General features: G+C 42.3%; 1 protein-coding gene across 4 annotated transcripts in view; it reads left to right on the plus strand.

Annotated features, from left to right (window-relative positions):
• Positions 1-13,966, plus strand: part of KIDINS220 (kinase D interacting substrate 220) — a 337,500-nt gene that overhangs the window by 264,505 nt on the left and 59,029 nt on the right. The window lies entirely within an intron of this gene.

Here is a 13,966-nt window from a genome sequence, read left to right on the forward strand (position 1 = left end):
CCGAGAGTCCCGTGACTGGACTGAAAATTTCTAAAAAAAAAAAAAAAACAGTATTTAGAGGCTTCTTGTTCCACAAATATGTACAGTGTGTGTTAATACTGCATAAAAGGGGGACTGCCAGTGACAGTATTTTAAAGGTTACAAACACTTTAAGGTTTCGAACAAATTCACAGATACAGATTTAGCCCCACTGGGTGGTCTGAGGAGGCCTGTAATGCTGCACAGTGCTTTGGATGGTGGTCTGAGGAGGTCTGTAATGCTGCACAGTGCTTTGGATGGTGGTCTGAGGAGGCCTGTAATGCTGCACAGTGCTTTGGATGGTGGTCTGAGGAGGCCTGTAATGCTGCACAGTGCTTTGGATGGTGGTCTGACTAGGGCTGTAATGCTGCACAGTGCTTTGGATGGTGGTCTGAATAGGGCTGTAATGCTGCACAGTGCTTTGGATGGTGGTCTGAGTAGGGCTGTAATGCACACAGTGCTCTGGATGATGGTCTGAGAAGGGCTGTAATGCACCGTGATATGGTCAGTGGTATAAGAGGCCTGTAATACTGGATGGTGGTATGAGAGGCCTGTAATGCTGCACAGTGCTGGATGGTGGTCTGAGGGGAGGCCTGTAATGCACAGTGCTCTGGATGCCGTAGGTAAGAGGAGGCCTGTAATGCTGCACAGTGCTAACTTGTAAGCACGGAGCTCCATGGAAACCAGAAGTTCACAGGGATATGCGTCCTTCCCTCACATTTTCCTTTTGTTCTCGTTCGTTAACAAAAAAGGAGTTGATTTGCGTCTGTGAATGAAAACATGGTGTACTTTTTCGTTTCATTTTCGTCACTGTAAAAATGCATCTGATGAAAATTTTGCCGAAAATGTTTTCGTTGACAAAATTAACACTGTTCTAAGGCCAAGAGCCCTTTTTTCCCTCTGGGGGGGTCTATGCACACTGGCCTAAAAATCACGGCTTCCACAGGAGTTTTGTGTTATGCCTGTAATCATCCTAATGTGCATGGCCACATAGGATAACATTGAGCTTCTTCAACTGGCACGTCTTGAGTTCCATGTTTAGAGGCAGGAAAAAAAAAAACCTTTCTGGTTGCTGTTTTTGATTGCAGCTTTCTGGGAGAAAAATTGCTAAACTCGCGTTAACTGTACGCTCGCTCGATATATGAGCATTTTTTTCATATATGGAGCCTAAGGTGGTTTCCTCCTTTCCCTTAACCAGCACATTTCACTGAGTCAGTGTCCGAGACAAGAAGTAATTTCTGCTAGGGAGCAATACAGAAAGGTGTGCTTGCTTTATTTGTTGAATAAATTATTGAAAACGCATTTTTTTTTTCTTGTGTTCTTATTCAATTATTTTACTTTTTGTGTCTCTGCACTCTTTGAATAAAGGTCTTAAGTTTGCCTGAAAAATAAAACAATTTCCATGGGGTGTACTTCCACATGGATGTATTTTTAAAGGCAGCCATATTTATACGCTTGACTTCTCACGTGTTTATGGTCAAAGGTATGAACACCCCTACTAAATTAATTTCAGGTGTTTCCAGTAAAGCATCATACTACATACTAGTGACCTGCACAAAGCTGTGACTTTAGTACTACTGAACAACTTTGGAATGCATTGGAACATGAATTATGTGCCAATCCTTCTAGTTCAACATTCGTATCTGATCTCACAAATGTTCTTTTGGTTGAATGGGCAAGTGCATCCACCTCAAAATCATAGAAATGTTTCTAAATGAGATGTCCAAAAAGGTTATATTGGTGTGATGTCTAGGTAACCACATACATGGCCATATACTGAGATTTCAGAAGTCTTGAGAGCTCTGCTGTTTTTGCATTCTCTGTAGTGGCTGCCATGTTGTAAACTAAGCATGAGAAAGTATGATAGCTATGTTATGGACCTGGCCATCACCAGATCATAGCTGAGGCCGCAAGCTAAGGGGTTACTTGTCATTAGGGAAAAATCCATTAATTTTTTTAACCTAACTCTCATTGACCTATAGTGCATTCGGAAAGTATTCAAAGCACTTCACTTTTTGTACATTTTGTTATGTCACGGCCTTAATCCAAAATCAATTAAATTCATTATTTTTCTCATAATTCTACAAACAATACCCCATAATGACAACACGAAAGAAGTTTGAAATCTTTGCAAATTTATTAAAAATGAAAAAAAATCCCTTGTATATAAGTATTCACAGCCTTTGCTTAATACTTTGTCAAAGCATCTTTGGCACCAATTACAGTCTCAAGTCTTTGAGTATGATGCTACAAGCTTAGCAGTAGCACACCTATTTTTGGGCAGTTTCTCCCATTCTTTTTTGCAGGACCTTTCAGGCTCCATTAGGATAAATGGGGTGCGTCTGTGCACAGCCATTTTCAGATCTCTCCAGAGATGTTCAAGCGGGTTCAAGTCTGGGCCCTGGCTGAACTACTGAAAGGACATTCACAAAGTTGTCCCATAGCCACTCCTTTGTTATCTTGGCTGTGTGCTTAGGGTCGTTGTCCTGTTGGAAGATGAACCTTTGCCGAAGTCTGAGGTCCAGAGCGCACTGGAGCACGTTTTTATAAAGGATATCTCTGTACATTGCTGCATTCATCTTTCCCTCAATCCTGACTCGTCTCCCAGTCCCTGCTGTTGAAAAACTTCCCCACAGCATAATGCTGCCACCACCATGCTTCACTGTAGGGATGGAATTGGCCAGGTGATGAGCAGTGCCTGGTTTTCTCCAGATAGGACGTTTGCCATTCAGACCAAAGAGTTCAATCTTTGTTTCTCATGGTCTGAGAGTCCTTCAGGGGCCTTTTAGCAAACTCCAGATGGGCTGTTATGTGACTTTTACTGAGGAGTGGCTTCCATCAGGTCACTCTACCATACAGGCCTGATGGGTGGAGTGCTGCAGAGATGGTTGTTCTTCTGGAAGGTTCTCTTCTCTCCACAGAGAAATGCTGGAGCTCTGTCAGCGTGACCATCGGGTTATTGGTCACCTCCCTAACTAAGGCCATTCTTCCTCGATCGCTAAGTTTGGCCGGGCGGCCTGCTCTAGGAAGAGTCCTAGAGGTTCCTAACTTCTTCCATTTAAGGATGATGGTTACCACTGTGTTCACTAGGACCTTCAATGCTGCAGAAATTTTTCTGTACCCTTCCCCAGATCTGTGCCTTGATACAATCCTGTCCCGGAGGTCTGCAGACAATTTCTTGGACTTCATGGATTTGTTTGTGCTCTAACATGCACTTTTAACTGTGGGACCTTATTTAGACAGGTGTATGCCTTTCCAAATCATGTCCAATCAACTGAATTTACCACAGATGGACTCCAATCAAGTTATAGAAACATCTTAAGGATGATCAGTGGAAACAAGATGCACATTAGCTCAATTTTCAGTGTCATGGCAAAGGCTATGAATACTTATGTACATGTGATTTTTGTTTTTTTGTTTTTTAAATACATTTGCAAAGATTTCATATAAACTTCTTTCACGTTGTCATTTTGGGGTATTGTTTGAAGAATTTTAAAGAAAATAATTAATTTATTCCATTTTGGAATAAGGCTGTAACATAAAATGTGAAGCTCTGTGAATACTTTCTGGATGCACTGTATAGCAGGGGTAGTCATTCTGTGAGACCAGATATTGGCTGTGCATAGATAAGACAGTGGTGAAGCACATAATGGGAACAGAGAGACAGATAATACTTAGTAAATGTGTCTATATTATATTCGTAAGTGTAATTCTTTTAATTCTATTTCTATGGTGGACAGCCCTATATTGCAACTGTGCTTGAAGTCTTTATAATTATTATACAGTATTTATATAGCCCCAGCAGTTTGAGCAACACTTTAAATTGCCATGAGCGCAGAAAGTACAATTACATTAAAATTCAATACAGGAGGAGTTGGAGGGCCCTGCTCGTTAGAGCTTACAATCTAAAAGGGAGGATCAAGTGATACAAAAGGTGGTAACTGTGGGTAATGAGCTGATGGAGAAAACAAAAGTACAGTGGTTAGGTGGAGGCAGGATAGGCTTCTCTAGAGTAGCAGACACTGAAGAATTGGTAAGGTGGATGAGTCTGGCAGCAGCATTCACGATAGACTGAAGTGGGGCTAGCCTGTGTAAAGGTAAGCCAATAAGGAGGGAGTTGCAGTAAGTGAATTAGACATTTTGTGGTGTCCTTGATTAGGGGCGTACTTTGGAGATGTTTAGGCGGCAAGTTTTGGACAGTAATTGGATGTGGGGCTGAAAGGAGTCCTCCAGGATTACACCTAGCACCCTGTTGTGCTGGGACAGGTTGATAGTTGTGCCATTTCTCTCAACAAAGAAGTCGGGTGAAGGGGCATGTGAGGGAGGAAATGAGCTCTGTTTTGGATAGAATGAGTTTCAGGAAATGGTGTGACATCCAGACTGAAATTTCTGTTAAGAAATTAGTGATACGGGAGGAGACTGATGGAGTGAGCTGAGGGGTAGAGAGATAGACTTGGGTGTCATTAGCATACAAATGGTTTTGGAAGCCACGGGAGGCTACCAGCTGACCAGAGAATAGAGAACCTTGAGGGACTCTGATGGAAAAAGGAAGTGGAGAGGAAGAAGTAGAATTGTAAGAGACCCTGAAGGTGTGGTAGGATGAGAACCAGCAAGGAGTGCAATCACGGAGACCAAGCAAGTGGATGTTCTTTGTTTTTTTGGGGGATGGTGGGGTTGTTAACGATGTCAAAGCAGCAGGAAGGTCCAGGAGTAGTCACCATTGGTTTTAGTCATTAGTAGATTGTTTATCTGCAACAAGTAATATTGAAGAAGTTACGTTAAAAAAAAAAAGAGTAGTCAGGAAAAAATACATTTGATGTTTGGAATAACACTACATCAGCTTGCTTACCTTTTAATATTACCGTATATACTCGAGTATAAGCCGAGTTTTTCCAGCATGTTTTTTCATGCTGAAAAAGCCCCCCTCGGCTTATACTCGAGTCACTGTCTCACCTACTTTTTAAAAATGGTGCCGCCCGGCGCCGACATGTGCCGCATGCCCAGGAATAGCTGAACGTGTACGGGCTTTCCCGAGCATCGGCGGCACATGTGCGGTGACGTGTTGGCGCTGCCATTTTTAAATTTAAGGCGCCTCACCGACAGGTAAGTGAGACTCCTCTGCAGCCCCTGCATTTCCTCATGCAGTGCTGCGGGCATGGTACAGGACATTCTCCTGTACCATGCCCACAGCACTGCATCTGCTGTGCCATGCCTGTACCTACTGTGCCATGCCTATACCATCACCTGTGCCATGCCTATACCATCACCTGTGCCATGCCTATACCATCACCTGTGCCATCAATACCAGCACCTGTGCCATGCCTATACCATCATCTGTGCCATGCCTGTACCATCATCTGTATCATGCCTGTACCATGACCTGTGCCATGCCTATATCATGACCTGTGCCATCTCCTATACTATGCCTGAATCATCTCCTGTACCATGCCCGCAGCCCCTGTTTTGTTGTCTACTGGTGGTCCAGTTGGGTCCGGTAGCTGCTGCATTTCCCACCCTAGGCTTATACTCGAGTCAATACCTTTTCCCACTTTTTTGTGGTAGAATTAGGGGCCTCGGCTTATACTCGAGTATATACGGTACTCCTTTATTAAAGAAAATGGGTGACCATTCTACTGTGCATAGAAGGCTCCTGGGAGGAACTTGATTAGGCCATCTCCATTGTGAAACCTGTGGTACTGCAGTGTTCTCAGTATCTGTCTTCAAGCTTCTGTAGAAGTGTGTTCCAACACTAAGGGGAAATTGTAACACAGTATACCACAACATTAAGGCAGTAGACAAATATGTGGCCCGTAAATGTGTATAATGACAAAATGCACATTGCACTTGGATGTGTCATAACACATTCACATTCTCACTTCAGATAGTCTGTATACTGCTGAGAATAACAGCTGCAAAATAATGTATTAACTGAAAATCCATTTTGAGGGTCTTGCCCTGTGTATAAACTACAATTTAGACAGCCATGAAAATTGAGAACCAAGTGGTACTAAACCTAAAACCAAAAATGTTATTTATTGCAGTTTACAAATACTTAGGTGTGATGGCTGCAGTTGTTTTCTTTTTTAGGCCTTTTCCTTCCGTTTTACCAGAGGATCAGGCCAGTAACACACCACCTGTATTGGAGTGCCTCCACTCTTGATGAAGAAGCATAGGGGACACCTTTAGACAGCAGCATTCTCAGTCTGGGGGGAAGGGGAGTGTTAGATGGACTAGCAGTTTTACTTACGCTAACCAAACTCCAGCTCACACTGTAGTTGCACAAGCAGTTACAGCAACAATTTTTTTCCCTTTTGGGATAAAGATTTAAATAAATAATATTCAAAGGAATAAATGAAAGCTGATTATTGAAAGCACCCCTGTCAGTAGTAAATGGTTTTGTTTTGACACTCTTAACTGATACATTTGCAGGAGAGCTTGTTTTGTTGGAAAACTAAATTACTGATTAGCAGATGAAAATAAAAGAAAGAAAGCCAAAAAGAAAACAAATGCAGCCATCACATCTAAGAGTTTGTGAGCTACAATATGATTGCTTTTGGGTCTAAAACCGGTTTAAGCTCACCTGCAGTTAATTATATAAATAATAGGCTAACTTTCCTTTAGCACAGTGAAAATAGTTTAAATCTGTCATGAGAGAAATATGTAGGCTGTTCCTTAAAATGCTGGCAGCCCAACTTTGGCAATCCTTTCCTGTAAGATCTGACCATACAGAAACCTTAGCATACAGCGAGCAATCCGTTCAGTCAGGTGCAGATACCAGTAAGCTTTTTTGGGCCTTATGAGTAGGTACTGATGTAAAACGTGTCAAGGCACAATGGGTAGTTTACTGCTGTTTGTATGCCAATGGTTTTTTAAAAAAGTAAAGCTCTATGGCATCTGGAATTGGCTGAACAGAGCGAGAGAAATATGTCTCAGCTGCATATCTAGTGAGGGGGTTCTAGGTTCCAAGTTTTTTGGGAGCTATGGAGGGAGGAGATTGCCGTTTTTTGAAGGTGGGGATCAGTGGTTCTGGTCTTGTGGAAAGTCTGTAGGTATTCGTTAGTGTCCCAGCATTTTTGGTGGTGGGCAGGGTCTTAAAATATAGTGTTGATTTGGTGGCTTTGTATTGACAAACGCCAAAACCGCGTGTTTAAGGCTAAAAGGGATATATGGTTTTCTAGGAAACCCCCGTTTTTTTTTTTTTTTTATCCCCAGCATTATACAAATAAGTGTGCTGCCTATGATGGACAGTGAAGCCCAGTAGACCTACTCTTGCTGAATGCTTGGGTCTGATTAAAGATTTGAGGTATATACATGTTGTGATCATTTTCAATTTAATGGTTGTGGATCTTGCATTTTTGAAGTAGAAGCCTGCGAAAAGTGATGAGGATCATCTGGAACTAGCAAAGGAATTCTTCTGGAGAACTATAGTCAGATATTCCATTCCTAAGATGGGAAGTGGTGGAGGCTGGGAATATTGCTGCGTTGTATTTATTTTTAAGGGATAGAGGCTATTACCTGGATCCTGGCTGTGGGTTTACTGTTCAGAGCCATGCCTTTGGAGATGGTATCCCCCCCCAGTTGTGAGAGAGTGGCTTTAAAGAAGGACAAATGTACCCAGTCAAATGCCTTTCTGACTTCTAACAAGGGAAGGCCAATGAGGATGCACAATACTGGGCTAATAAAGATAGGTTTATTATTTGGATGGTTGTGTATTTGGCTTCTTTGCCAAATCTGGCCTTGTACCAGACATGAACTTGACGTGGCAGGATAGGCTTCAGTCTAAGGCCTCTTTCGCACACCCGCTTCGGCACTTTTTTTTTTTTCTCGGACACGGATGACACTTTTGTCATCCGCTCCGTGTGTCCGCATATTATCCCATCCGTTTGCTGATGATATACGGACATAATGTATGTCTATGGGGATTGCGGATGACACCGCTGACATCCGATTTTGCATCCGCTCCGTTTTTTAAACGGAAGAAAAATAAGGCTAAGTTCACACATGTTCATTGCAATTTGTTTGTAAGTTATTACTGCAAATAAAAAAAAACATTTGTTCAGTGGTTCAGGTGCATTTTTTTTATCATCTCCAATTTCAGGGCTGGCCAAATGATAGTGGATAAAGGGTGTCAACCCATGTAGTAGGAGAGCAATCTTGAACGTGTGCGATTCTAAAGTGTTCCCATAGAACTTAATGAGCCTGGAATTCGCACCTGAACCGCACAGCAGTGCTCAGAAAACACACAGGGCTCTCTTTAAATTTGGGCTATGAATGACCCGCATGTCAACGGCTTCAATAGAAATCAATGTTTTCACATATCAAGCGAATCGGATGCGGTTCAACACGCATCCAATTCGCATAGCTGTGAACCGAGCCTTAGAGCGGTAATAAACCTAAATGTTTACCAGTCAGTAGATGTGGTGGCTGCATTAGTTTTCCTTTTTTTTTTTTGCTTTTTCCCACTGTTTTGACCTGATGATCTTTCTGGTAACACACCTGCATTATAGTGCCCACACTCTTTTTAACTTAGCACAGGGGGCAGCTTTGGACAACAGCGGATTTAAATACACTAACAAGTTGAGGCCAAGCCCCCGCTAATACTTTATAAGCAGTTACAGCAAACAGTTTTTATCCTTTTGGGATAAAAGGTTTACATTAATAAAAGGTGATCATTGTAAGCAAGACTTCAAAGGCCATATAACATGTAAAATGATTCGGAACATTTCTGTACAAGTTGGGGTACGTGTTTTGATGCGGGGGTTTACATGGATCAGCCATAACAATATGACTAACCCACCATAACTTCGCAATGCATGGACTCCACTAGATCTTTGATAGCTATTCTGTGTTATCTGGCACCAGCGTGTCAGTAGCACATCTTTTAAGTCCTGTAGTTTGTGAGGTGGGGCCTCCATGGATCTGACTTGTTTTTTCAGCACATCTCAAGAATTCTTGATTCTTATGTGATCTGGAGAATTTGGAAGCCAAGCCAACACCTCAAACTCGCTGTTGTGTTCCTCAAACCATTCATGAGTTCATCAGACAAAGGCCACCTTATTCCATTGCTCCATGATCCAGTTCTGATGCTCACGTGACTATTGTAGGCACGTTTTGCTGTGGACGTGGGTCAACTCAGCATGGGCACCCTGGTTATGCAGCCCCATACACAATAAACTGTACTGTGAGTTCTGACACCTTTCTGTCAGAACCAACATTAACTTTTTTAGCAGTTTGAGCTACAATAGCTCTTCTATTGGATCAGACTACACGGGCCAATCTTCTCTCTCCACATGCATTTATGGGCCTTGGCTTCCTACCACCCTGTTGCCAGTTCACTGTTTTTTCTTCCCTGGACCAGTTTTAGTAGGTCCTGATCATTGCAGACTGTGAACAGAACCACAAGAGCTTCCGTTTTTGGAGTTCCTCCTAACCCAGTCATCCAGCCATTACAATTTGGCCCTTGTTCAAGTCGCTCAAATCCTTACACTTGTCAATTTTTTCTGTTTTCAACACCACTTCAGGGGCAGCATGTTCACTTGCTGCCTAATATATCCCACCCACTTTCAGATACCATTGTAACAAGATAATCAATGATTTTCACTCTACCTGTCAGTGATCATAATGTTATGGCTGATTGGTGGAGGTTTCATTGTTCTTTTGTTGCCGTATATGTACAAATCTTATACTTTTTTTTTTTAAATTTCTTAATAGTTTAAAACCTTTTTCAACCACAACAACATTTAAATATTTAGCCTTCATTAACATCCCTAGTGATCCTGCTATGAAGGTATATATTTTTTAGGCACTTCTGTTATAGTTTGACAACACTGCCCCTATTCTCCAATTGTGCCAATGCGTAGTTATGCTGTCAGACGTAGTTGGTTTGATATTGTTACAATATAATACTTAAAGCGGAGTTCCACCCATTTTTAATAGGTTGGATTACATAGATGTATGTAATCCCCTTTAAAATGACTTTTACCAATGGAAACTTTTTTTTTGCTGGTAAATACCTTAATTTCTGCTTTATTCCTCCTCGCCTCTCCTCACTTTCTGGTCCGATCGGCGATGACGTAACTCGGCGATTCGCAGTGTGTGCTGGGATGTATTCCATGCCAGAAATCTCGCAGTATCACCCAGGAGCTGAGCTGCACTGTGTGTATTCAGGCCGTGACCTGTCCCGCCTCCGCCCCCCCCTCCTCTCAGTGAGTTGTACTGTATGCATTGTATTCAAACCGTTCTCTGCCCCGCCTCCGCCCCGCCTCCTCTCAGTGAGCGAGGAATGAAAGCATTATATCCTCACTGAGCTCACTGAGAGGAGGCGGGGCAGAGCACGTCCTGAATACAATGCATACAGTACAACTCACTGAGAGGAGGCGGGGCAGAGGCGGGGCAGGTCACGGCCTGAATACACACAGTACAGCTCAGCTCCTGGGTGATACTGCGAGATTTCTGGAATGGAATACATCCCAGCACACACTGCGAATCGCCGAATGACGTCATCGCCGATCGGACCCGGAAGTGAGGAGAGGAGGAATAAAGCAGAAATTAAGGTATTTACTACCAAAAAAAAAAAGTTTCCATTGGTAAAAGTTGTTTTAAAGGGGATTACATAGATCTAAAGTTACGAAAATGGGTGGAACTCCACTTTAAGCAAACTAAATATCATTTAGTTAGGGCTTACTTTACTTTTCATTGCACTTCCAATCACAAGGTATCCTACAACTGGTTGGCAAAGAGATTTTTTTTAACCCCATGGAAAACTAGGTAATGTTTTTCAGACATCAAGAAGTAGAGAGGCAATTTCTGCATCGGTTGTCCTTCATACTGATATTTTAGTGCTGCTCTGCTTAAATTGGAAAACACCTAAACAAAAATCACTACTGACCTATCACGTACACTCACTTACAGGCGCTGACCTCTCTCCCAGGCAAAAGTATTTTTCCTCAAACATACAAAAAGACTAGGAAACTGGTCATTGTAGGCAGCTTTCAAGTACCTAAAATAACAAAAGCACTTCCTACTTTTTTTTTTTTTTTTTTCCTTTGGCCATGAAATTTAGCTCTTGGCCAAGGACACAAGCTAGTAGCACCTATATACATTTTGCAGCTGTCCTGCTACCTATTGTAGATGTATACAATATTTTTTACTTCTTTACTCATTTTAAATGATGCATCGGATATATTGGACAAGGTGTAAACATATGATCATTTAATACTCACATTTTAATATATTTCTCCTTCTGTTCTCTTCCATTAAAACTGTTGTATATAAGGTAAAAGCAATTATGAAAATAAACATTTTCTAAGCGATTTCCTGTTTTTTTTTTTTTTTACAAGGTAACTCTTCTTATTAGTTGATGACTCATGTAAACTTGCCATCACAGTAAATTTTAACTGTGTAGGCATTTCATATGTCACTGTTTACACAACATCAGGCAGGGCTGATGGTTTTCTTGAGCCAGGTAAACTGAGTTTTTTGTCTTATCTGCCAAATAGTTTGTATCTTTTTCCAGCCACTGTTATTATACAACCACCCCTGTAGACAGCACTGCCTGGAGGGTGACTCCACATTTTCTAACGTAAGGAATACAGTGCTATTGCCTCCGCAGCCAATTCTCTTCCATCAATGTGGCACACAAAGATAAAAAATATATATATATATATATATATTATACACACACACTTTGCCTTTTGTTTCTATTTTACCTGAATGGGCTGTTTTAGTAAATAAGGTTTCAGATACAGATGTAGTTTAGATATCCTTCCCTATAAATATCCACCCCACCCCGCAGACGTTTACTAGCCTCCCATGGTTTTCAGGACCATCTCTTTGCTGATGAAACCCTTTCCTGTCTCTAATACTCTACTGACTCCATCGGTCTCCTCGTGCATCACTAATTTACTAACTGGCATATCTATAAGACTCAGTTGTATCGGCAACAGGATTGACGCACATTGAGCTGCAAAAAAAATCTTACTTTATTAAATTAGCCAGCAGGAACAAATTCTGTTCTCACATGTTTTCCACCAGTTTTGCGCTAGGCACAGTGCTTTGTCATAGAATTGGGAAAGCCCTGTGTCAAGTACAAAACATGTCAAAACAAATCGATTCGGTGGAGCCAAGCTGAGCCAGCACCTGAGATTAGATGTGTGGAGCTTGATTTCATCTGAAGGTGCATGTGAAATATTTGATATTGATAAGGATGTCACACCACTTTTTAAAACTAAACCTTTTCAAAACTCAGCTCATTATATTTCCCCGCTCCCAACATTTATTCCAAGTTCAGTAGCATAAGACCAGTCTCTCCCCTCATGTCAATGTGCTGGTGTCCTGGATTCTAACCTCTCTTTTCCACCCTACGTCCAATCTCTATTCAAATCTTGCTGCCTTTACCTCCATAACATCTCCAGAATACGTGCTTTCTTTACCAGTGACCCCAGGAAGCTGCTAATTCACTCTTTTTATCTCTTACCTTGCCTTCTTGAACCCTTCTAGTTGGCCTGCAATAGGCTTACAAAGGCCTGTGATGCCATGAGGGGGGCGGTGCCACTAGGGGACATCACCAGGTTGCCCCACCCTTACCTACATAAGAACTGCCAAACGGCTGATTCCGGAAATGCGTCAGGCGTTGTGATGATGGATTTACATGGGGGGACACTGTTTTTTATTTTTTAATAAAGGATTTGTCAAAAACTGTCTTTCTTACTTTTTGACACTTTTTTTTGGTGAATAGGTACTATGTACCCCATACTCATTCACATAGAGGGGGGCCAGGATCTAGGGGCCCGTTGTAAAAGGGGGCTTCCAGATTTTCCCATAAGCCCCCCTGTCTGCAGACCCCCCACAACCACCGGCCACAGTTGTGGGGATGAGGCCCTTGTTCCTATCAACATGGGGACAAGATGCTTTATGGTGTGGGGGGCAGAGACGCTTGTCTTCCTCAGTTTCCTGACCTGCCAGGCTGCATACCCGGCTAAGGGTCTGGTAAAGATTTTGAGGAGGGAGACCCCAATCCGTTTTTTTATATATATATATATATATATATATATATATATATATATTTTGGCTTGGGGTTCCCCTTCAAATCTATACCAGACCTGAAGGGCCAGGTATGAACTGGGGGGAACTCCACGCTGTTTTTTTTTTCATACTGTTTGTCTGCTTTTTTTTTTACAATCAGCTGTTAGCAGGGAAGCCCGCTGACAGCTGATGAGTCATCAGTTAAGGAAGCGGCAGGCTGGCTTCCCGGCCCACTTCTTAGCAGCCAGCTATTTGTCAACCTGCTATTTTGACAAATCCGGGTCCTCCCCTTAGCAACCAGCTCAATGCGGTAAATTACTGCATTAAATAATGTGGCAATTACTGCTGAATAGAACAAATACTGCATTCAGTATTTAACTGCAAATCCTTGGTGAATTGAACTTTCACAACTGATTTACCGTATTCTGTATTTTGACGCATTTTATTTTCCGTTAATTAACTCAGTGAATACTCCCCTTTGTCATGATCATACCATACCCTCTGTTAAATAGCGAGATGTGTCTCACTGTATATGCCTTATAAAAAGTATGCCAGTTTCTACCTTATTTCAGAACTCCACTCGATGCTCACATGACTGTTCACCGCTCTCCTCTCCCAGCCTGACAGCTACAGCAGGAGGGGCGGAGAACTTCCACTGACGTCAGGCGGGAGGAGAGGAGGAGACCGGCGGGCGGTCACGTGAGCACCAAGCGGCACTCTGAAATAAGGTCGAAATCTGCATATTTTTTAAAAAGCACATAAAGTGGGGCACATAGCGTTATCCAACAGAGGGAATGGTATGAATATAATACAATTTTAGCAGCAGGAAGGGAAGGGGCGGGGAGCAGAGCGGCACTGGCACGAGCTGACAGGCAGGGAAGGGGGGTAGAACAGTGGAGGAACAGCGAATTACAGAGGCACGTAA

The sequence above is a fragment of the Pelophylax lessonae genome (assembly GCF_965119305.1).
Source record: "Pelophylax lessonae genome assembly, chromosome: 3".
Lineage (NCBI taxonomy): Eukaryota > Metazoa > Chordata > Amphibia > Anura > Ranidae > Pelophylax > Pelophylax lessonae.